At 35.9% G+C, this 23017-nt stretch overlaps 1 pseudogene; it reads left to right on the top strand.

Annotated features, from left to right (window-relative positions):
* Nucleotides 1-20351: 20351 nt before the first annotated feature.
* LOC131659090 (protein FAR1-RELATED SEQUENCE 5-like) lies at nt 20352-22756 on the top strand (annotated as a pseudogene).
* The last annotated feature ends 261 nt before the right edge of the window (nt 22757-23017 follow it).

The raw sequence follows: 23017 nt of genomic DNA, 5'->3' as shown, positions 1-23017 counted from the left end.
ATGTAACACTATAAAAATTATTTTAAAAAAAAGCCAAAACAAACGGGACTATAGGAAGACTGGTTGCCGGTATTGAAGAGGAAATTGTGCAGGTTTGGTGTCCAATATTAAAATGAGGGAATTGTCTCACAAGTCCAACTCATTATTTTTAGACATGAATACAATATTTTACTCATTCCGTCTCATATTATTTGTCACAATTGATCATTTTACATCGATTAATAAACAAAGAGAGAGAATAGTAACTTTACTAAATTATCTTGATTAACTATTGGTGTATTTAAATTAACATTAATGTTAAGTGAGAAAAGATTAAATTAAGAGTACTTATTAGATGGTACAATTAGAAGATTAAATATAAAATTGCATTGGTGATCTAAAGTGACAAATTTTTTTCTAAAATGTGACACTTATTTTGGAACGGAGGGAGTAATATTTTCTATAATTTTCTACTTTATTTATGTTTTGAATTAAAAGCTCAAAATAATTTTTTTTTAGTGTTTTATTTCTGTTTTGGATTAAAAATTCCTTAGAGTTTCTTTTTATGTATTTAAACACCTTGGGGTGTGAATGTCAAGGCTATCTTTGATTATAATAAAACTCAACTATTTGTTATTTTGGTGGATTCCAAAAATTTATCAGAAAGATTTGTCGCTTGCAAACTTGTGTTTTCGTTCTAGGCTTAACGCATCCTACTCCTTCGTGATTTCGACTGTGCCAGGTTGCATCAGAGCATGTTTTCTCATGTTTCCTTTCGTAGCTTGATTAACCATCGATTAGAGCAAACCTCGAGAAAATTACCGTAGCTTTTACCACTGCCTTAACTGCTTTGAATGAATAGATGGTGACTTTAACAACTCAGGTGAACAACGCCAACAATAACGGGAACCTGCGAAGAGACGGGAAAAGGGAACCAATTAGAGTTCCGCGGGGTGGAAACAATCATAATGTTTTTGTTAAAAATTCAAGTTTTGAAGAAGAACCAGACGAGGAAGAGATAGTTGATCATGGGAATTGATATAACGATGATTATCGAGTGAAGAATGATATTTTATTATTCTACGGAATGATGGGAGTGGAGGAGTTTCTAGATTGGCAGCAGATTCTTCGACGTCATGGGTGTCCCTGAGAACAAGCAAGTTAAGATGGGAGCGATCAAGCTGAAGAGTACTGCTGCTGTTTGGCGGGATAAGCTTGTTGTTTAGAGGAAAATGCAAAGAAAATGGGCAGTCAGATCTTGGCGAAGAATTAAACAATTGATACGGGAGCAGTTTTTACTAGAGGATTTTGAGCAAATTCTTTATAAGATGTACATTGAGTGTGTTTAGGGAAAGAGAACTGTAACATAATACACAATTGAGTTCATGTGTTTCACTGAGCGTAAATAACTGGGAGAATCAGAGAGACAGAAGGTAGTTCAATACATTAGTGGCTTAAATGGATCTTTGTAAAAGAAGATGAGTTTGTAGACCGTATGGATTGTGGCTGAGGCAAGTCTAGCTTTGAAGCAGAATTGATGGAGAAATCCCCTCGAAAGTTCTTATCAATTAGGTATTGCCCCCCATAATAACTTTGAATCAGTAGGCAGTAGAATAATCCATATGCTAAACCTACTAAAGACACGTGTTATCATTGTAATAGAATAGATAACAAATCAAACATGTGTCCAACAAGGAGAATCACTACTGTTGCGGAAGAAATGGAATAGGAAGAAGAAAAAGAAGGACATGCAGTTGAGAACAATGAATATGCAGGGGTAGAGTTTGCAGAGGAAGATTCTGATGAGGGTAAATTTTGTGTTGCAAAGAATTTTACTAGCATCCAAAGATGAAAGACAACACAAGAATTTGTTTAAAACATATTATTATATTAAGAACAAGGTATGTAATCTAATTGTGGATAGTGGCAACATGGAGAATCCGGTGTCATAGAAATTGATAGATTATTTGAAGTTGTCAACAAAATTCCATGAGAAGACATACACCCTTGGTGGGCTAATCAAAGGCTTCCCAGTTTTAGAAACACTCATCCCTAGGGATACATCAAGATGGTGATATCAGTTGGCGACATATATGATGTTCGAGTAGTTAACTCACAATTTCTAGTAATCCCTTGCAGAAGAGTCTACAATCGAATCCTAGTAAAGACCCTTTGTCACTATATTGGATGTTGTGGCGTCGTCGGTTCACCTGAAAATCAAGTATCACAACCTCCAGGGGGATTCGATCACCATTAACATCTACTTTGAGGGAGAAAAATTAATATATCAAGCACTCCAAAAAGACCAATGGGAAGGTGTGGCCATGGAGATCCTTACCAATCAACTCAACATTGTTGGACTTCAGACTTCACTCATAAAAGGGGGGGGGGGGGTATTGGATGGTTCAGAAAAAGTGATTTTGAAAAACTTTGCGGAGTAAAATAAGAGTTTAAAAATATTTTAAATAATTAGCTGCGGAAAAATAAGAAATAGTGGAAAAGTAAAAAAGTTAAGAAAAAGAGAAGACACCGAGAGTTATAGAGGTTCATTGACAAATAAATAGACCTACTCCTTTCCCCAAGAACTGATCTTGAGAGTTTCCTATAAACTTGAGAGCTTTTAATAGGTTGTATTCACAAACCTCCTTATACAAGGAAATATGGTTGGCCTCCAACCAAATAAGATTTCAGAATATGGCTATTTGAGTCTTCTCTTCCGAACGCTAGATTGAAGCGGTTAGTCTTCTTTCCACAAACAAGAATCTTGGAGCGGTTAGTCTTCTTTCCACTACTAATAGAAGGGTCCTTAGCACTTCAAGATTTTTCCAAATGCTTTCTCTTTTGTATACACTTGCGTGAGTATCTTTAGATGGGGCTTTAATTACATTCCATTTGATTTCCATCATCAGATAGTCAAGTCCATCAAATCCTAATAATTAAGTTTGCATCTTTCTCCGCTTGATCGTTTATGCTTGAATTGTCAGAAGATATTAGTTGTCATCATAAAAAGTTGATATCCTTGTTCAAAGTATATCACTTGCAAAACAAGGTTCCACAAACATGATGGGCACTTGTCCCCCAAAAATTTGAATGGCCTAACAACAGGAAAACATGGAAATAAGCATTGACTAGCCCGCCTGATAATGTTTCCTTTTCCCTTTACACTAAATGGGGTATAGAAACTTTTTTTTTTTGTCGATAACCTCAGACCAATCAATCGAATCTTTTTTGTCGATAACCTCAGACCAATCAATCGAATATGCATTCATATGTAATCGATCGAACACTACTTGAAAACGGCTATTCTGCTCAGAAATGAAATGGTCCAAATGTTCCTTGAAATTCTTGCTCCCCTTGGACCATTTGTATTTATATGCATTTGGATCCTTCTTCACGAATCTCTCGATTTGATAAATATCGGGTCGATAAATAAAAACAAGAAGATCAAAGTATTTCTTCTTTGAAAATTCTGGTAAGACAGACTCAGAATGTCATACACAATGTCACGACACCTTTTCTGTCATCAGCTTAGCTGAGGCAGTACATACAGATCCCCCAAATTTTAATTACTTCTAACATGCAGAAGTCCATGAGTGCCGGGATCATATTAGTTCAGTTAACATAAATAAACCTGCTTTGCAGAGGTTCTGTGACAATACAGTAATTAAACCAAACACCGATGTCATACACGACGTTATGACATCCAAACTGAACAAACAAATAAACAATACAGAAACATAAACAACACACAAAATTGTTCACCCAGTTCGGTTCTAACTAACCTACTCTGGGGGCAACCAAGCCAGGAAGGAAATCCACTATCAGTAGTCTTAATTTGAAGCTAAACTCCACCGTTTACAACTTCGCACTTAAACCCTACCCAATGCAATCTCTACCTAGGTTCTCCCTAGATATGGAATATCTCCATTCCACTCCCAATCATAGCAATGATGTCTAGCAGTCAACAAGTCAGCCACTGCATCGACAGCCTAATTCCCAACACTACAAACACAAACACAACGTTAAATTGAAGTAGCTTACAAGCTTCCTCCAAGAACAAAAATATCACTCATTGCTTCACAGCTTCTGAGTGATTACACTAAACCTCTCACCTACAGGCTTTGAGGCACAAATCAGTGACCATCCCACACACCGGGTGGTTCACCTACACGGCTAACCCTAGAGACTACATTTTCCTAGCTCTAGTTATTAGCTCTCTAAATTAGGTTACAAGGGTTTCTATTTATAACTGATCCCAGTTGGACTTGGGCTTACAAATCGCAACACTCTTGCTGTTACAAATATGCAGAAAATATTCTGCTACAAATAAGGTCTTTTAATCATAAGTTTCCTAATTTATCTCCTAAATTAGAAACCGTTGAATCTTCAATCTTCATATTTGATTCTTCAATATTCCGACTTGATTCTTTGACCTTTAAATATGCGCCACATTGGATTACATAATATTCACATAGAATATTCTGCACCTGTTTAAAACCAAACTGAATCTTTCTTCCTCAGTTCTGCAGGCGCGATGTCATGGTTGAAGTCATGACATTCCATATAACATCTTGCTTTAGTACCTTGTTTTGTTCTTTTCATATTTGTAAGACTTATACAATATTACATTCAGCTGCTATTAGGTTTCAGGCAAGCATGGATGCCAATAAGACAATTCTACATAACAAAACATCAACACTTCTTATTACAGGGGCAACATGCAATTATAAATGAAATACAAATTTTTCTAAACATTAATTTCTCTGTGATTATGCATAGTAACAACGAGTCTGGGGTACGTTCGACGAGATCGAGGCCTATTACAAAGAAAGTTAAGGGTGTTGTCGGAGATGCTTTGCACGTCCGACTACAATAATCAATCTCCCAAAACATAAATCACGCACAAATAAAGTGAGGGGGTATTGTTGGAGACACTTTGCACGTCCGACTAGAACATTCATTTTTCCATCTAAAGTCAAGGGTGTTGTCAGAGACGCTTTACATGTCCGACTACAATAATCACTTCCCCACCTAAAGTCAGAGGTTGTGTCGAAGATGCTGTACACGTCCAACTACATCAATCACTTCCCCACCTAAAGTCAGGGGTGTTGTCAGAGATGCTTTGCACAACCAACTACAACAATCATTTCCCCACCTAAAGTCAAGGGGGCTATCAAAGGCGCTTTCCACGTCCGACTACAACAATCAATTCCCCAAAGGAAATAATGGTTCACCATTCTCTGGAAGCTAGCCACTCTAGAGATTGCGATGGGTTAGCTACAAATCTACCTCGAACCGGGTTTTCTTCTAGTGAAGGGAAGGGGAACCGACTCTTCATACAATAAACTTCAAGGGAAGGCCTCATAAGTTCGCACAGATATCTGGAGGTACGCACTCAGGATTCTACAAATACACCTTAAACGAGTAAAAAAGCTTATCGTGAATTACATTCAATCCAAGGTTGTATTTCTTGAATCACAATCAAGCGAAGGTCGTATTTCCTCAAATCGTTTGCAAATGACGAAACAACCTGCACTATGGAAGATCATGAAGAAGTAAGCTTTTGTGTTAGTTATGTTTTTGCGTAATATGGTCCTCTACGTGAACTATGTTATTGTATACTTAGTTTTCCTCAGTTGTGATCTTATTTGTATTTATGTACATTGTGGTCCTATATCGTATTTTGTTGTATGATGTAGTTCCTAATGAATATGTTATGATCCCCATTGTTTATGTTGTTTAATATGCATGAAGTGGTCCATATTATTAAACCATATTATTTTAAATTTTTGTCCAAGATAACTCAAAGTCAAAGGATTAATTGAGAATACACCATAAAGGCGAACTAGTTCATACACCTGTTAAATGATATATTTATGGGGAGATCTAAAAATTAAATTGATTTGAGATGTTGATATACCATATATACATTTGTAGAGTTTTATAATTAAAAATTAAGGTTATTAGAATATTAAGTGTATGTGGTACTGGAACCCAGTGTTTAGTTTTTCACTTGGTCTGGGACCTCTAAATAATGATATCATGTTCTTTAATTTGATGAATATATGAATGGGTATGGTAGATGTATATATGGAACAAAGTACTAACAATTTTGAGGTAGTAGATGAAAGCGAGTTAGGATATGGTTATCATGAAGAAGTACAATGTACTAGTGATAGATGACTTAATGTTGACGATGGTGATGTACAATGTGTTGGAGGTAGGAATGGTGCAGAAGATAACTTAGGTTCTAAAGTTGACGATGATGATGTCCAAGTAGGAAATGATACGTGAGATGAACTATGTAATAATGTTGATGATGATGTCCAAGTAGGAAATGATACAGGAGATGGCTTAGGTCATAATGTGTAGATTGTGTTGGTGACAATGTTGGTGCAGATTGTGTTGCAAGTTATGGTGAGGCAAACTAATGTAGTGAAGAAACTTAGTGAAGAAACAGAGGACATGAATTTGACTAGGTTACTAAAAGCAATGCAAATGTTGATAAACGATAATGAGGTCATCGACAATAAACCAATAACTCTAGTTGGTGTTGATCATGAACCTCATGATGATTTAGATGACTTGCATACCTAACTGAGAAAGATGATGAACAAGATAATAAGAAGTTTCCAAATATAAAAATGGTGAGGGAATAGAGTTTCAACTAGGTATGGATTTTAATAACAAAAATGTGATTAAGGGGTACATTAAAGGATTATGTAATGGAAAATAAGAAAAATATTTTCATATAAAAAGTATGCAAATAGGATGATTATTAATTGTATGGATGATTCTAAGTTTTACATGGAATTAGTAAAAAGGTTGGAAATCGTTTTTGGCAAGTTGTGAGTTACAATGACTATACATATCATTTGAAAGCACATAATATGCAAACCAAATAAAATGGCTTGCGAATAAGCTTGCACTTATACTTAGATATACTCCAAGTATGAAATTAATCAGGCTCATAAACTATTGAATGGTAGGGAGTCAAATTATCACAAAGAAGGACAATTGACTGGATTAAAGGTGTCAGATGGACCAATTATCTCATTTGAAGATTTATGCAAAATATTGCTCAAATCAAATCTTAATAGTCATATTGTAGTACAATGCTTTGATTGCAATGTGGTTCATGTGTTTGAGAGGATTTACATTTGTTTAGTGGCATGAAAGGTTGTATTTTCATATATGTAGGCCCCTCATATGTTTAGATAAATGTCTTTTGAAATGAGATTATGGTGATAAATTTATGGCATTTGTGGGAAGGGGTGGGAATAATTAGATATTTTATATTGATTATGTTGTTGTAGAGGTTGAGACAAAGATTTCTATGAATAACTCATATACTTACATCTTAATTATTTACCAGATATAAATTAGAGATCTTATACATTCATTTCAGACCAACAAAATATATAATTTTGTATTACTCTTAATTCATTTTACTCATCTAATTCAACTAAATTGAAGCAACTAATGCAAACAACATAATCAATGTCATGATCCAAATAAACTTCATGTGCATGTAGAGATTGGGAAAAAATATTCCTAGGAATGGTTCATATGCTTATATATTGATGATTTACCAGAAGAAAATAAGAGAGCTTATGCATTCATTTTAGACAAAAAAAATGTATAATTTTGCATTACTCTTAATTCACTTTACTCATTTGATTTAACTACATTGAAGCAACTAATGCAAACAACATAATGAATGTCATGAATCAACTAAACTTCATCTGCATCTTCAAAAACATCATTTTTATCATCATTTTATCATCTTTTTTTTGGAGCAAAGAAAATAATTTTTATTCCAAAAAACTGTGAAATACAAAGCCGAACTAACGATCCAGGCTATCCAACCGACTACAAGTCAAGGCCAAGAAAAACTACCTAAAGACTATTACAATAAGAATTCAATTTCATATCCTTTTCAGTTCTCAATTTTATAAGTTCTATAATGTCCTTACTGCATAAACTACAAACTTTCCCCCCTTGAAAAATGATTATGTTTCTCTGCTGCCATATAGCATACACAGTTTCTGTCACAGCTATCTTCAACAGGCGAGACCGGTTGCTTTTGCCATGAATTTAAGTGCAGACCCAAGGCAACTCAGCATGCCATTCCTCAGGTCCATGTATAATCTCCATCCAAGCCAAAACCTGCAGCCACACAATTCTAGTCTCTGCACAATCAAAATACCGGTGATTGCAATTTTCAATGAAGCCACAATACACACACTTACCATCTGTTACTATACCAATCTTACTAAGTCTCTCCTTAGTTGGTAGCCGATCCTGACAAACCATCCACATAGTAAAGATAGCTCTAGGCCTAGCCCTGTTAGCAAACATCAGGTTCCTCCAGTACACATTAGGTTTATCCCCCTTGAACCATTTATAAAGCTTACCTGTATCAAACTTACCCGTAGCCTTGAAGCCATGCCACACATTGGAGCTCATAGCACTATCCCTGTGCTTGAAAATTGCTTTCAGGATCCATGAGCTATTGGCTTTGGGTATAAATGTATTCACATCAGCATCTTTGATATAATAAAGGTGTATCCATCAAATCCAAAGTATGTCCTTCTTGGCACAAACATTCCACAACATTTTACACATAATGGCTCTATTCCAGATTGTTAGATCAATCAGATTCATACCTCCTGCAGAAATGGGGTCACAACTGTGCTCCCAAGAAATAGGGGCTTTCCTGGATATAACATCTTTTCCAGTCCATAAAAAACTCCTGCAGAGGCCATCAATATGGTGTATGATTTTCTTGGGGAGAGGGAAGATTTTGGCAATGGAAAACATAACACTCCTTATCAACTGGAGTCTCCCTGCATAAGAGAGGAGTCTAGTACTTCAGTGATTCAATCTACCCACCATTTTATCTATAAGAGGCTGACACATATTAATTGTAAGCTATTTACTTGCTAATGGCACACCGTAATACTTAAAAGGCATGGATCCAACCACAAAGCCAGTTTCTTCCTGGATTAAACTCTACTCCTCAACATTGCCACCTCCAAAATATAATTTACTCTTGGAGGGACTAGCATACAATCCTGTTGCTGCAGAGAACTCCCTAAACTTAGTCATCATAAGTTGCACAGAGGTCGAATCACCTCTCACAAACATCAACAGGTCATCAGCAAAGCAGGGTTTTTTATTCTTAACTTTTCACACTTAGGGTGAAAGTTGAAATCAAGATTGAGAGTCAGCTTTTACAACACCCTGTGCAGATACTCCATCACCAATACAAAAATCAGAGGAGAGATAGGGTCCCTTTGTCTCAACCCCCTCCTTGCTTGCAGGATTTTTGAGGGAATTCCATTGATAGAAAATTTGTATGACATTGTATTGACACAAGCCATAACCCAGTTGACAAACAGATGAGGGAACCCAAGTTCAAGCATAATGTGTTAGGGAGCATCCCAATCGAAAGTATCATAAGCCTTTTGGATATCCATCTGAATCATGCACCTAGGAGATAAGTTCTTTCTATTATAACCTCTGACTAGTTCTTGGGCCAGCATAATATTGTCATGTATTACCTTACCAGGGACAAAAGCTGGGTGACTATCATCTATGACTGTACCTATAATCTCTCCCAATCTGGAGGATTTTTGAGATCACTTTTTATATGGTAGTACAACATGAGATAGGTCTCATATCTTTCACAGTTCTTGCCTCAGATGATTTAGGGATTAAAGTATTAGAGAACAATTGACAACCTCATGCATCTTGCTAGTTCTAAAGAATTCATGAACAACCTCTATAACCTCTTTTCTAATTATCTCCCAGGTCTGTTTAAAGAAAAAACTATTAAAGCCATCAATACCTAGAGCCTTGTTGTTCCCTATACTCTGCATAACACTCCATATCTCCTTCTCAGTAATAGAGTTTATAAGGTATTGAGCCTCATCTCTAGGCAGCAGCTTGCCCCTCCTAACTGCAGTGATATCTATCCCTCTGAGCTCAGTAACCTTGTTTCCAACTAGGGTACTGTAGAAGTCAAGGATTTTTGTTTCTATTTGTTCTTATGTGGACAGTCTTCTCCCATCCAAAGCAGTAAGAGAGTAGATGCCCTTTTGTCTATTCTTCTCTTTCACCGAGGCATGAAAGTAAGCATTAGTACTATCTCCCAATTGCAACCAAGTGATCTTGGATTTTTGCATAAGCATAGTCTCCTCCTTCTGATTCAATTAAATGACCTTACCATGGCAGATCTTGGCCTGTTCCCTAGCCTGCACATAGGGGTGGGAATAGGCCAGGCCGACTAACAGGGGCCTACGGCCCAACCTACATAGGCCTAGGTCAGGCCAGGCTTTTTAGATAAATAGAAAAGGTCTAGGCTTTTTTATAAGCCTATTTAGCTAAAAAGGCTAGGCCACAGGCCAAATAAAAAGCCTTTTAAGCCTAAGAGGCCAGCCTATTTAAATACATATGAATAATTTTATTATTATTATTATATTATATTTTTTACTTTGAATTAAAAATATAAAAATAAATTTTAGTTATCTAGAAGAAATTATGAAAATAAGATGAAAAGAATCTTATGAACAATGTCATAAGTTGTTTCGATAAGTTCTCTCAAACAAATAATATCACAAAATTTATGCTACTAGGTAAACTCAAATAAACTAACGCAAACAAACATTTAATCTCATTGATCTTTTAATTTGTTAGTCTATATAAAGACGAGTTGAATGACTTATTTACAAATGTTCAAATGAAATAGGCTTTTAAGTAGGCTAATAGGCCAATCAGGCCTTCAAAAAGGCCAGGCCCAGGCAAAAAAAGAAGCCTATGATAGGCTACAGGCCAAGCTTAGGCTTTGAATATTATAGCAGGCCAGACTCAGGCTTGGAAAAGCCTAGCTCGGCCCAGCCTATTCCCACCCCTACCTGCACATCAAATCAGTCATTAGTAAGATGTTCTTGAGCATGCATCAATTCTTGCCTAGCTTGTTGAATCTAGATATGTATATCAGTGCATTTCTTAATGAGGGGTTTGAGGGCTGGCTAGAGTCTCCTCAATTTACTCCACAATATATGCATAGCAGTCCCATGAATTCTATTATTCCAACTCTCCTGGACAACCTGAGTGTAAGAGGGATCCTGAGTGATGCAATTCAGGAATTTGAACATGTACTTCCTTTGATTTGAGCTTCATTAACCCTTTTTCTTTTCATCATTTAATTTTTGAAGTAACAAAGGTATTATTTTTACCCTAAGTTTCATTTCTTTATCAAATAAAACAAAGTGATTACAGTTCTTGTGGCCCTGCAAATGAATAAATAAAAGAAGATGAAATATGCTTATGACTGAATATGGATTCTCATTATTTTAAACTATGAAAAAACAATAACACATTAAAAGTATCTTGTATATCACACACTCATAAAAACAACGACTTGAGTTAGAATTCATCCATGTTATCATCTATGGAGAATCAAGATCTCATTTACATTCATACTTAAGAGGACGAGACATGATTAGCCCACAGAGTAGTGAAACAAGAAATTGAGATTAAGATGAAGTATGGTGAACGAAGGTTATGGTGAGAGACGAATGACACTGACAATTGATCGTTGATCCTAGCACAATATGCTTAGGGTTCAAGTATGACAAGGTAGAAGATGATGTTAAACACGAGTGTAACACCCCAAATTCTAAACTAATTATTTTAGCGTGATGCTTAGCTGTATTGATGAATTTTGGTGTATTTTAGAATAATTAGAATAATGAGTGGAATTATTTTAATTAGTAAAATAAAACAATATCAGTGTTAGAGAGATTAAGGGCAAGAGTGGTCAATTGTGAAGAGTAATTGAGGGCAATATGGGAAGACCATATTAGGGGTCTTAGGGGTAAAAAGAGAAAAGAGAAAAGAGGGAATCATTCTGCACGATCGAAGTTTTGAGAAGAGGCAGAAGGAGAGAGCTAGGGCACGAAGAACATGGAGGGATACGTATAGAGAACGCGAAGAGAAATAGAATCCAACCGTGAATCGAGGTAAGGGGGGACTCTTCCGGTTAATTTCTATTATGTGATTATGGGTAATAGGATGGATTAACGTATGATTCGATTCGATTGGGTATATTGGGATTTGATATTGTTAGGTATGTTATGATTTGGGATAATTGATGAATTTGTATAGATTGTTGGTTATTGATGTTTGTTTTGATGTATAATGATGTGTGATGAGAAATTCGATGTTTGTATGTCCGTATATGATGTCTGGAATTGTTTTTGGGTGAAAAGGGTGTGAAATCGCAGGTCTGTCGCAGACCTGAGAATTGATGAAATCGCAGGTCTGCTGAGCGGAGGGGGTCCGCTGAGCGGAGGTCCCAACGTAGTTTGCTTCTGTTGGGCGTCGCTAGAGGTCCGCTGAGCGGAGGTCTGAAGGGTTCGTTTCTGTCGGGCTTCGCTGAGCGAACTTTGCTGTGTTGAATTTTTCTAAATCTTTAAAATAACGTATCTTTTGATCCGTGTATCCTTTCTTAGTGCCGTTTGGGGCGTTGTGAAGCAAATTAAATATTTTATATGATGAATTGGTGAGATGGGTGGTGACCCGAATTATTTTTAAAAGATTATTTAATTGCTTCGGTGATATACATTGTTGGTATGTGGAATTGTGTAAACATGACAATGTTTTAGTGTGATGGTGAATGAACCGTTATTATTATTAATGTGATGATTATATGTTATATGTGGACATGTATGATTGAATGTAACATTGTGTGCATATATTTTTGAATGTGACAATGTGTTGATGCGGTGATAGATTTGTTGTGACTATTATCATGATTTTTGTGATAATATGACGGTGATGATTGAATGATATATTTGATGTAAATATATGTGAATAATTGAATGATTGTGCAGCGTGTACATACTTATTCGGTGATGAAAATGGTGAGTTATGATGAGACGATGTGGTGCATCGGATCGGTGATGTTTTTAAGTATGGTATATGTGTACATTCATTCATATGCATTTGATGATGGATCCCGGTGATGTTTTGGATCGTTGGTGGACATATTTCCCATTGTGTGGAAATTGTGTCGGTGGGCCGTATCTCGATGAGGCGTAGATCGGTTAGGTGGATTGATTCCACGGTTTATTGGTACCACATGCATAGTGTCAGTTGTGTCATATGCATTTTGTCATAACATGATTGTATGGATTTATGTGTTCTGTGTTATAATCTATTATTGTGTGAATTGATGAATAATAGATGCGAATCTGAATATATGACAAATTGGGTGAATGATATATTATGATGTTTTGTTGCTTATGAATGCATAACATTGATTAATTGAGAATGAGACTCACCCTTACTTGTTGACATTTTTCAGATTTGAGAAGTAGCGGCATTAGTGCTCGGTGAGGATGACTCATAGAGTTTATCCGTTTATGTTGGGTCGTGTCGGTCATGCTCTGATCTGTAACACTGGGGAACGATAGTTATAGAGTTTTATGAAATTAATCTACTTTATTGGTGTTGGATTATGATTCCATTGGATGTATTTGATAATGTTTCTTATTCCGCTGTGATAAACATAATTACGGTTTGGTGAATCGTTTCCTAATGAAGCATGACTTGACCATAATTAGTTTATTTGTTTTTAAATAATTGTGGCACCCTTGTAATTATATTTTTACTCTGATTATTTATTAAAATTTCCGCGGGGTTTATAAGGGTGTTACAATAGTGGTATCAGAGCAGGTCGGTCCGTCCGGACAATTGTCGAGTCAGTTGAGTTGCACGATAGTTGAATACTGTCGGTATTTTATCCCTTGGTACACGACATGTGAGTGAATCACTGTCGGTACTTGTTTGTTTTGTTGCGGGAGTTGGTTTGAAACAAGTGGGGGAGAAGCTTCGCTTCTCGGTTATGTTTCAGTTGTAAGATGATTGATTCAGTAGGCTGTTGTTGGCAACGGTGCAAGCGTTGTTGGAGTTGTTGTTTTTTTGAATCGAAGGTGAGTTGAAATTAGGAAGTTACAATGTATTAGCGCTGCTGGTGTGCTGGGAAGTTGTCAGTTGAGTAGCCTTATGTCTCGGAAGAGGTTCAGCTACAAGTTTGCAAAGAGGATTGATGTCGTAATGTTTCAGAAATCGCACTTCGGCGATGGAATGTGTTGCTCAAGTTATAAGAATTTTTGGAAGTGAAGAGATATGATAAGGGGCTGTTTGGAATGTGATCGAGTTGAAGAGAATGAGTTTTGGAGTGAGATTTTCGTAAGCAAAACGCAGGAAAATTGTTGAATAGCTGCAGAGTTTCGAAAATTCATAACTGGAGTTCTGGACATCCGATTTGAGTTCCGTTTGAAGCGTCGGAAAGCTAATGAGATGAACTTTGTTATAAAAATGGTTGCAACAGCTGTAACATATTTAATTGTGACAGGATATTGTTGGAAAGAGGTGAAGTTGTGGTTACACTTGTTCTTAGAACTAGACTTGTTTGTTGGTACTGCACGGGATGTTAGTGTCAGAGTTGAACGAATGGAAGAAATAATCGAAAGGTTTGTCTCTTGGACATGTTGTTAGTATGTAGAAGTTGGTTCAAGGTGATCTTAATGGTAAGAGTGCAAACGTTATTGAAGCAATGTTGTTGCGAACCGGTGAGAGTATGGACCCATGAATTTGTATCAGTCGAGTTTGAGATGTACGTAGATTATGGACGGCGAATTGATTGAGAATGAGGAATTATTCCAATGTAAATGATAGTGGATGGATTAATTATGTAGATGGTATGTCTTAAGTATAGTTGGATTATAGTCGGGTGATTTTCGTAGTTGGATGAAAAGAAAGGATGTTGGTAGATCTTGGGAGCAAACGAGAGAGATGGAACTTATGTTCATCAATCTCAAATTCTGATTTTTGCAATTATTGATTCAGGTTGAAGCGATTCTGGACTTTTTGGAAAGCTTACAAAATTTCCCACAGTTTGCATATAAGATTGGTTATTAGGAAGTTTGTAAAGAGGGAGAAAAGTGCGTTTTAACATTTGGGTATGATGCTTACTTTTTCGAAAATTCTGCATATGAGAATTATGAACCAGTCCCATTGAAAGGATGATAACTTTTGCTCGTAACTCGTATTTGAGCAATTCTTGATGCTCTGGAATCTACACGAATTTCCCTTCATTTTGGGATATAATTTTGTACTTAGGAGGTCTATATTGGAAGAGAAAATTGTGTTTGAAGTTGGGTGATTCTTGCTGAAAATTGAAAAGGTGAAGAAGAATGTAAAATATTGATAAGTAATGAAAACATTGGTATTTGTAAGAATGCGACGGTATAGAGAAATGCATAGAGATGTAATTTATGTAGAATGAGAATGATTATAGTAGCAATGTTATGAGATGGTAATGTTGAGAGGAGAAGGAACTCAAGAGATGTCGCGATAATAATGTTGAGTTATGAATTGAATGAGGCCAAGTGTGAAACTAGGTGGATTATAAAGGTTCTGAGAATAAAAGAAAGACGATTGGTTGGTTAGCGTGGTTGAAATTCTTAACTTGGATGAAAGTTGCAATTGGAGCGAACCGAATCGGATGGTACTTGATGTGGTAATGATTCCCGATGTTAGAAGGATGTTTAATTGATAATTGTGTGGTGCTACGAGCGTGTATAAGAATGTGTATTGGATTTTGAATGTTTTTGTATCATTGGCGAGTTTGGAATTGAGGATACTAAGAAGACTTTGGTAGGCCTTAGAGAATTGGCAGAACATTATGCATATGGACTTTGGGCACAAGTTGAAGTACGCTATTGTCGTTGGGTAATGATTATTTATGCCACTGTTATGGTTATCGGCTGTCTATTGGCAAATTGAGGAACTGATCACCCTTAATCTATTGTTGATAGTAGACGGAATCATAATTGATGGATAGATGTGTCATGACAACTAGTATAGTATGTATGTTGAATTGGTTGAAGTCAAGCCGAGCGCTTGAGTATCATTTGATTTGTCAATGGTCGTTTTTAAAGAATTATGTGCGTTGTTATACGATGTGTTAGGGGGAGCCTTACGGAGTGAATCCTAGGTTGTGGAATCCATTGTGAATTGTGGCCTTTTGGCAAATGAATGCATTGTCTAAATTAAAGGTGAATGCATGTTAATTGTGAATGAGTTCGTTGCAGTTTGACGTAACTGGTGGGAATGTATGTGGATTATATGTGATAGTATGAGATGAATGCATGAATATATATTGTGAATATGTATGCATTTCAAGAGTGTATTGAGTTATTTTTGCACGTGAAGCATCATGATGTACATTCTTGTGTTGTGTGATTCTAATGAGAATCTGTTGTAACATCGTGTGCCCATGTGGGGTGTGAGCGATGATTACAATCGGATTGTGTGCCTATGTGAGGTGTGAGCAATCCATAAACATTGTGTGCCCATGTGGGGTGTGAGCAATGGGTGAACATCATATGCTCGACGGTGAGTTACATTAAGTAACAAACGACGATTCCAAGAAGTTCCTGAATGAACTTGAGATGATTGAGTCGGTATCGCATTGCATGTGCATAGAGTCGTGAGTCTGTCTCTATGATTTGCATTTATCATCTCTGTATTTGTGCATTGATGAATGAACACGAGTATGTATGTTTATGTCGAATGTTCCGAGGTGTTGTCTTACGGATCTAAGTTTGAAGTATTCGGTAACTTGAGAGCGTAGAATACCTGTTGGAACAGAACTTTCAAAGAGTTAAGTCAAAAATCTTTATTATGTCGGTTTTGGTGATTGAAGTTGGAGTAAACTTGGCGGAGTGGATACTTTACAAGTAATCAGAGTGCGCAGCGAATGCATGGTGTAGTGCAGTTGTTCATACGTGAGTAAAAGTGATGTTGGTAGGTTGGTTGCGTGATGTCGTGTTTAAGTTGTGTGTTCTTATGTTGTTGTGTTCTATATCTTAAACCGGAGAATTCCTAAGTTGGTTACTCTTTGTGTTGTGATGTTAAGTTATGAAATGTGTTACTTGAGTGACAAGTGTGTTGTTTTCGCCATTGATGTTATGAATTGTTGTATCATACATGGGTTGCCTTTCGGAGATGATAGTTGATTAGTCGGATGGGATAAGTAGTTGGAGTAGTTGAATCGGATAAATTTTCGAGGACGAAAATATTCTATGTGGGGGAGAGTTGTAACACCCCAAATTCTAAACTAATTATTTTAGCGTGATGCTTAGCTGTATTGATGAATTTTGGTGTATTTTAGAATAATTAGAATAATGAGTGGAATTATTTTAATTAGTAAAATAAAACAATATCAGTGTTAGTGTTAGAGAGATTAAGGGCAAGAGTGGTCAATTGTGAAGAGTAATTGAGGGCAATATGGGAAGACCATATTAGGGGTCTTAGGGGTAAAAAGAGAAAAGAGAAAAGAGGGAATCATTCTGCACGATCGAAGTTTTGAGAAGAGGCAGAAGGAGAGAGCTAGGGCACGAAGAACATGGAGGGATACATATAGAGAACGCGAAGAGAAATAGAATCCAACCGTGAATCGAGGTAAGGGGGGACTCTTCCGGTTAATTTCTATTATGTGATTATGGGTAATAGGATGGATTAACGTATGATTCGATTCGATTGGGTATATTGGGATTTGATATTGTTAGGTATGTTATGATTTGGGATAATTGATGAATTTGTATAGATTGTTGGTTATTGATGTTTGTTTTGATGTATAATGATGTGTGATGAGAAATTCAATGTTTGTATGTCCGTATATGATGTATGGAATTGTTTTTGGGTGAAAAGGGTGTGAAATCGCAGGTCTGTCGCAGACCTGAAAATTGATGAAATCGCAGGTCCGCTGAGCGGAGGGGGTCCGCTGAGCGGAGGTCCCAACGTAGTTTGCTTCTGTTGGGCGTCGCTAGAGGTCCGCTGAGCGGAGGTCTGAAGGGTTCGTTTCTGTCGGGCTTCGCTGAGCGAACTTTGCTGTGTTGAATTTTTCTAAATCTTTAAAATAACGTATCTTTTGATCCGTGTATCCTTTCTTAGTGCCGTTTGGGGCGTTGTGAAGCAAATTAAATATTTTATATGATGAATTGGTGAGATGGGTGGTGACCCGAATTATTTTTAAAAGATTATTTAATTGCTTCGGTGATATACATTGTTGGTATGTGGAATTGTATAAACATGACAATGTTTTAGTGTGATGGTGAATGAACCGTTATTATTATTAATGTGATGATTATATGTTATATGTGGACATGTATGATTGAATGTAACATTGTGTGCATATATTTTTGAATGTGACAATGTGTTGATGCGGTGATAGATTTGTTGTGACTATTATCATGATTTTTGTGATAATATGACGGTGATGATTGAATGATATATTTGATGTAAATATATATGAATAATTGAATGATTGTGCAGCGTGTACATACTTATTCGGTGATGAAAATGGTGAGTTATGATGAGACGATGTGGTGCATCGGATCGGTGATGTTTTTAAGTATGGTATATGTGTACATTCATTCATATGCATTTGATGATGGATCCCGGTGATGTTTTGGATCGTTGGTGGACATATTTCCCATTGTGTGGAAATTGTGTCGGTGGGCCGTATCTCGATGAGGCGTAGATCGGTTAGGTGGATTGATTCCACGGTTTATTGGTACCACATGCATAGTGTCAGTTGTGTCATATGCATTTTGTCATAACATGATTGTATGGATTTATGTGTTCTGTGTTATAATCTATTATTGTGTGAATTGATGAATAATAGATGCGAATCTGAATATATGACAAATTGGGTGAATGATATATTATGATGTTTTGTTGCTTATGAATGCATAACATTGATTAATTGAGAATGAGACTCACCCTTACTTGTTGACATTTTTCAGATTTGAGAAGTAGCGGCATTAGTGCTCGGTGAGGATTACTCATAGAGTTTATCCGTTTATGTTGGGTCGTGTCGGTCATGCTCTGATCTGTAACACTGGGGAACGATAGTTATAGAGTTTTGTGAAATTAATCTACTTTATTGGTGTTGGATTATGATTCCATTGGATGTATTTGATAATGTTTCTTATTCCGCTGTGATAAACATAATTACGGTTTGGTGAATCGTTTCCTAATGAAGCATGACTTGACCATAATTAGTTTATTTGTTTTTAAATAATTGTGGCACCCTTGTAATTATATTTTTACTCTGATTATTTATTAAAATTTCCGCGGGGTTTAGAAGGGTGTTACAACGAGTGTTCAGATGAAGTTATATTTTAATTGTTTTATACAACAATGTTATTGCCATGTATTAAATGATCTTGTCACCTATGCGGAATGCGGAATATGATGGGGGGAAATCTTTGTCACCTATGCGGAATGCGGAATATGATGGGGGAAATCTTTGAAAATTATTCAATAGGCAATCAAAAGATTGAGTTTTAAAATGAGACTAAAACTTTAAATAAACAAAAATATGAAGATCATAAATGTATTTAAGTCTTTAATTAATACCTCTTAATAAGTAAAGATTTTTTAGTGTCCAGTTAAACCAATTGATAAATATGCAAAAACATTAGATTCTGAGGAGTTGAGATCCACTCCATTATGTTATTCTCCTTTTTCTCCTGTTTGTTGTATAGATGAATGACATGTGTTAAAAATAAATTCAACGATTCAGATTAAAAGGTATAAATAAGAATTTAATTAGTAATAAAAAAGAATAACATGCAGTAATTACAATGTTTTGTCTTCTGCAGTACAAGTCTCTTTCTCTTCCTCAACAATAACTTTCGTATTCTTTTCATTCCCGCTTCCGTCCATCTGCCGCTGCTCTCCGCCGTTCATCACCGCTTCCGTCCATCTGCCATTGCTCTCCGCCGTTCATCACCGGTCACCGTTGTTATCATCACTTTCCGTCCGTTTCAGTGTTGTTCGCCTTCACGTCTCTTTCCGCCATTACAACCCCACTCTATTTTGCAACAATTGATTTTGTCAAGGTATTATAAAAATTCAAACTTTATTGTTTATTATAAAAACATAAGCTACTGTTTCTGCCATTTTCACGTTTATAAAAATTCAAACTTTAGTTTATTTGTTTGTTGTTCTCATACGTTGAGATGGTATAATTTGTTTTTGATACACTGACTGGTATAACTTGCTATAATAAAGTGATTAGAAACATACATTTTATTCTATAAGTTTTTCAACATATAACTCTGTATAACTTGTTTTTCTATACTATTATATTAGTTTTATTCTATAATTTTTTCAATGAAAACTTTGTTTACAATACTAATATATTATATTATATTATTATTATTATTATTATTATTAAAAACAAGTTTTTTTATTTTGTGATTGGATACTTTTTTTCAGAGAAGATGAGTTCATCATCGATTTCGATAGTCGACTGTGTAGAAAAATTGGTGAATAATATCCATGAGCAACATGTTCAACATGGTCAAGATATTATTGCCGATAGCGAACCATACTTGGGAATGAAGTTTGAATCAGAGGCGGCGGCTTATGAATTTTATAATCAGTACAGCAAAAGAAATGGATTTGGTATTCGTCGAGAATATGCAAATAAAAGCAAAAAAGATGGAGTTTTGACTTCAAGAAGATTCACATGCTTCAAAGAAGGTATACGAGGTGTTGACAAAAGATATCAGCCGACAGGGGAGCGCACTAGAGCAGAAACTAGTACGGGATGTCAAGCGCGTATGGTTATTTCACTTGATCGAAAGATAGAGAAATATAAAGTTGTTGACTTTGTAGCACAACATAACCACCCCATTCAGCCGCTAGAGTATGTTCATATGATTCGCTCTCATCGGCGAATATCTGAGGCACAAGCATCACAAATTATATTAGGAGATGAATCTGGATTAAGACCAAAAGATTTGCATGAATATATATATCTAAGCAAGCAGGTGGGATAGAGACGGTTGGTTTTACAAGACGAGACCTTAAGAATTATCTTCGAACCAAAAGAATGTAGTCTCTGAAGTATGGTGGAGAGGGTGCATTAATGAGTTATTTCAAACAAGAAAGTGAAAATCCATCATTCTTCTATGAATTTCAAATGGATGTTGAAGAGCAAATAACAAATATATTTTGGGCGGACGCACAAATGATAAATGATTATGGGTACTTTGGTGACGTAATCACTTTCGACACCACATACAAGACTAACAAGGATTATCGACCGTTGGGAGTTTTTGTTGGACTTAATAATCATAGGCAAACTGTCATTTTTGGGGCAGCTTTATTATATGATGAAACAATTCATTCTTTTCAGTGGTTATTTGAAACTTTTCTTAAGGCAATGGATGGAAAAAAGCCTGAAACAATTTTAACAGATCAGGATGCTGCAATGGCTAAGGCCATTTCTTTAGTTATGCCGGAAATATTTCATGGGTTTTGCACTTGGCATATAAGACAAAATGCTCTAAAGCATGTGAACCATCTATATCAAAAATGTCCACAATTTTCTTTGGATTTTGAAGCATGCATAGACTTACACGAAGAAGAAGGAGAATTTTTAAAAGCATGGAATTCTTTACTTGTTGAACATAAGGTTTCAGAGGGATCGTGGTTGCATATGATTTTTCAATTGAAGGAAAAATGGGCATGGACTTATGTTCGAAAAACATTCACTGCAGGTATGAGATCTACTCAACTAAGTGAGAGCTTTAATGCTGACTTGAAAAATCATTTGAAGTCGGATTTAAATTTGGTACAATTTTTTACTCACTTTAAAAGGGCTGTCAATGCTAAACGGAACAATGAGTCAGAAGCGGAATATGAATCAAGACATAAGCTACCTAGGTTGAAAATGAAGAAGGCTCGTATGCTTGTGCAAGCGGGAAATGTTTACCCTCCAAAACTTTTTGAGGAATTCCAAGAGGAATATCAAGACACTTGCATAAAGGAGTTGAAAGAAGGTATGTATGTTGTTACGAATTATGACAATGTGAAAGAGAGGATAGTAATGGGAAATCTTATGGAAGAAAAAGTTTTTTACGATTGTCGTAAATTTGAGACACATGGTATCTTATGTAGTCATGCTTTGAAAGTTTTGGATGTCATGAATATTAAGTTAATTCCCGAACACTATATACTAAAGCGATGGACAAGAGATGCAAAGTTGGGAAGTAATCAAGAAGGGAAAGGAAGACATGTTGAATTAGACATGAAAGCCACTTTCATGAAGCGATACAATGAGTTATGTCCTCGGATGATTAAATTGACCAATAGAGCTTCTGAGTCTCATGAAACTTACACATTTTTGTCCAAAGTTTGTGAAGAGTCTAACAAAATAGTTGATGACATCTTGGCCAAAAAGTATGTTGATTTAGAATCAAGGGGAATGGTTCATGTATCTATTTCAATTGGAAATGAAGAAATTGACAACAAGGCGGACAACGATGGTGGGGCAAAAGGCATAAAGAAGCGAGATTGTTCACGTAACAATAAAAAACGAGATAAATCTTGGGTTGAGAAATTAAATAGAAAGACAAAGTGATACTCACAAAAAAAGAAAAAATCACAGGAAAATGTAGTGCAATCGTCACACGTAAGTTTATCATACATTTTTTAAATTTAATTTCATCATATTACTTATTTATTTATTTATTTATTTACTATTTTGCAGCAACCAAGCCAAGTTAACACAATGGAACTTCAGACTGTATTGACACTTCCAAGTCAAGTTGGCACAATGGAACCTCAACATCAAGTTTCAAGTCAAGTTGATACATTGGAGTTTCACGATTTCTTTTAGACATATCATTTGAGTTATTAAATTTGTTTTAACCAATAGTTAACTTTATATATTACCTCTGTTCTGTTTCTGTTAGTTGACATATGAGGACATATCTTTTCTGCATCTGTGATGTTACTTTGACATATGAGGATATATCTTTTCTGCATCTGTTATGTTACTTTGGTAACCTTTATATAACTTTGTTTTTGATAACTGTTACCCTTGTTTTAAATAGTTTCACATAAACCAGATTGATTCAAGCAAGTTGGAAGAAACTAA

Source organism: Vicia villosa, linkage group LG1, assembly GCF_029867415.1.
Source record: "Vicia villosa cultivar HV-30 ecotype Madison, WI linkage group LG1, Vvil1.0, whole genome shotgun sequence".
Classification (NCBI taxonomy): Eukaryota; Viridiplantae; Streptophyta; class Magnoliopsida; order Fabales; family Fabaceae; genus Vicia; species Vicia villosa.
The sequence above is the reverse complement of the archived record's forward strand: the minus strand, read 5'-3'. Positions and strand labels throughout refer to the sequence as shown.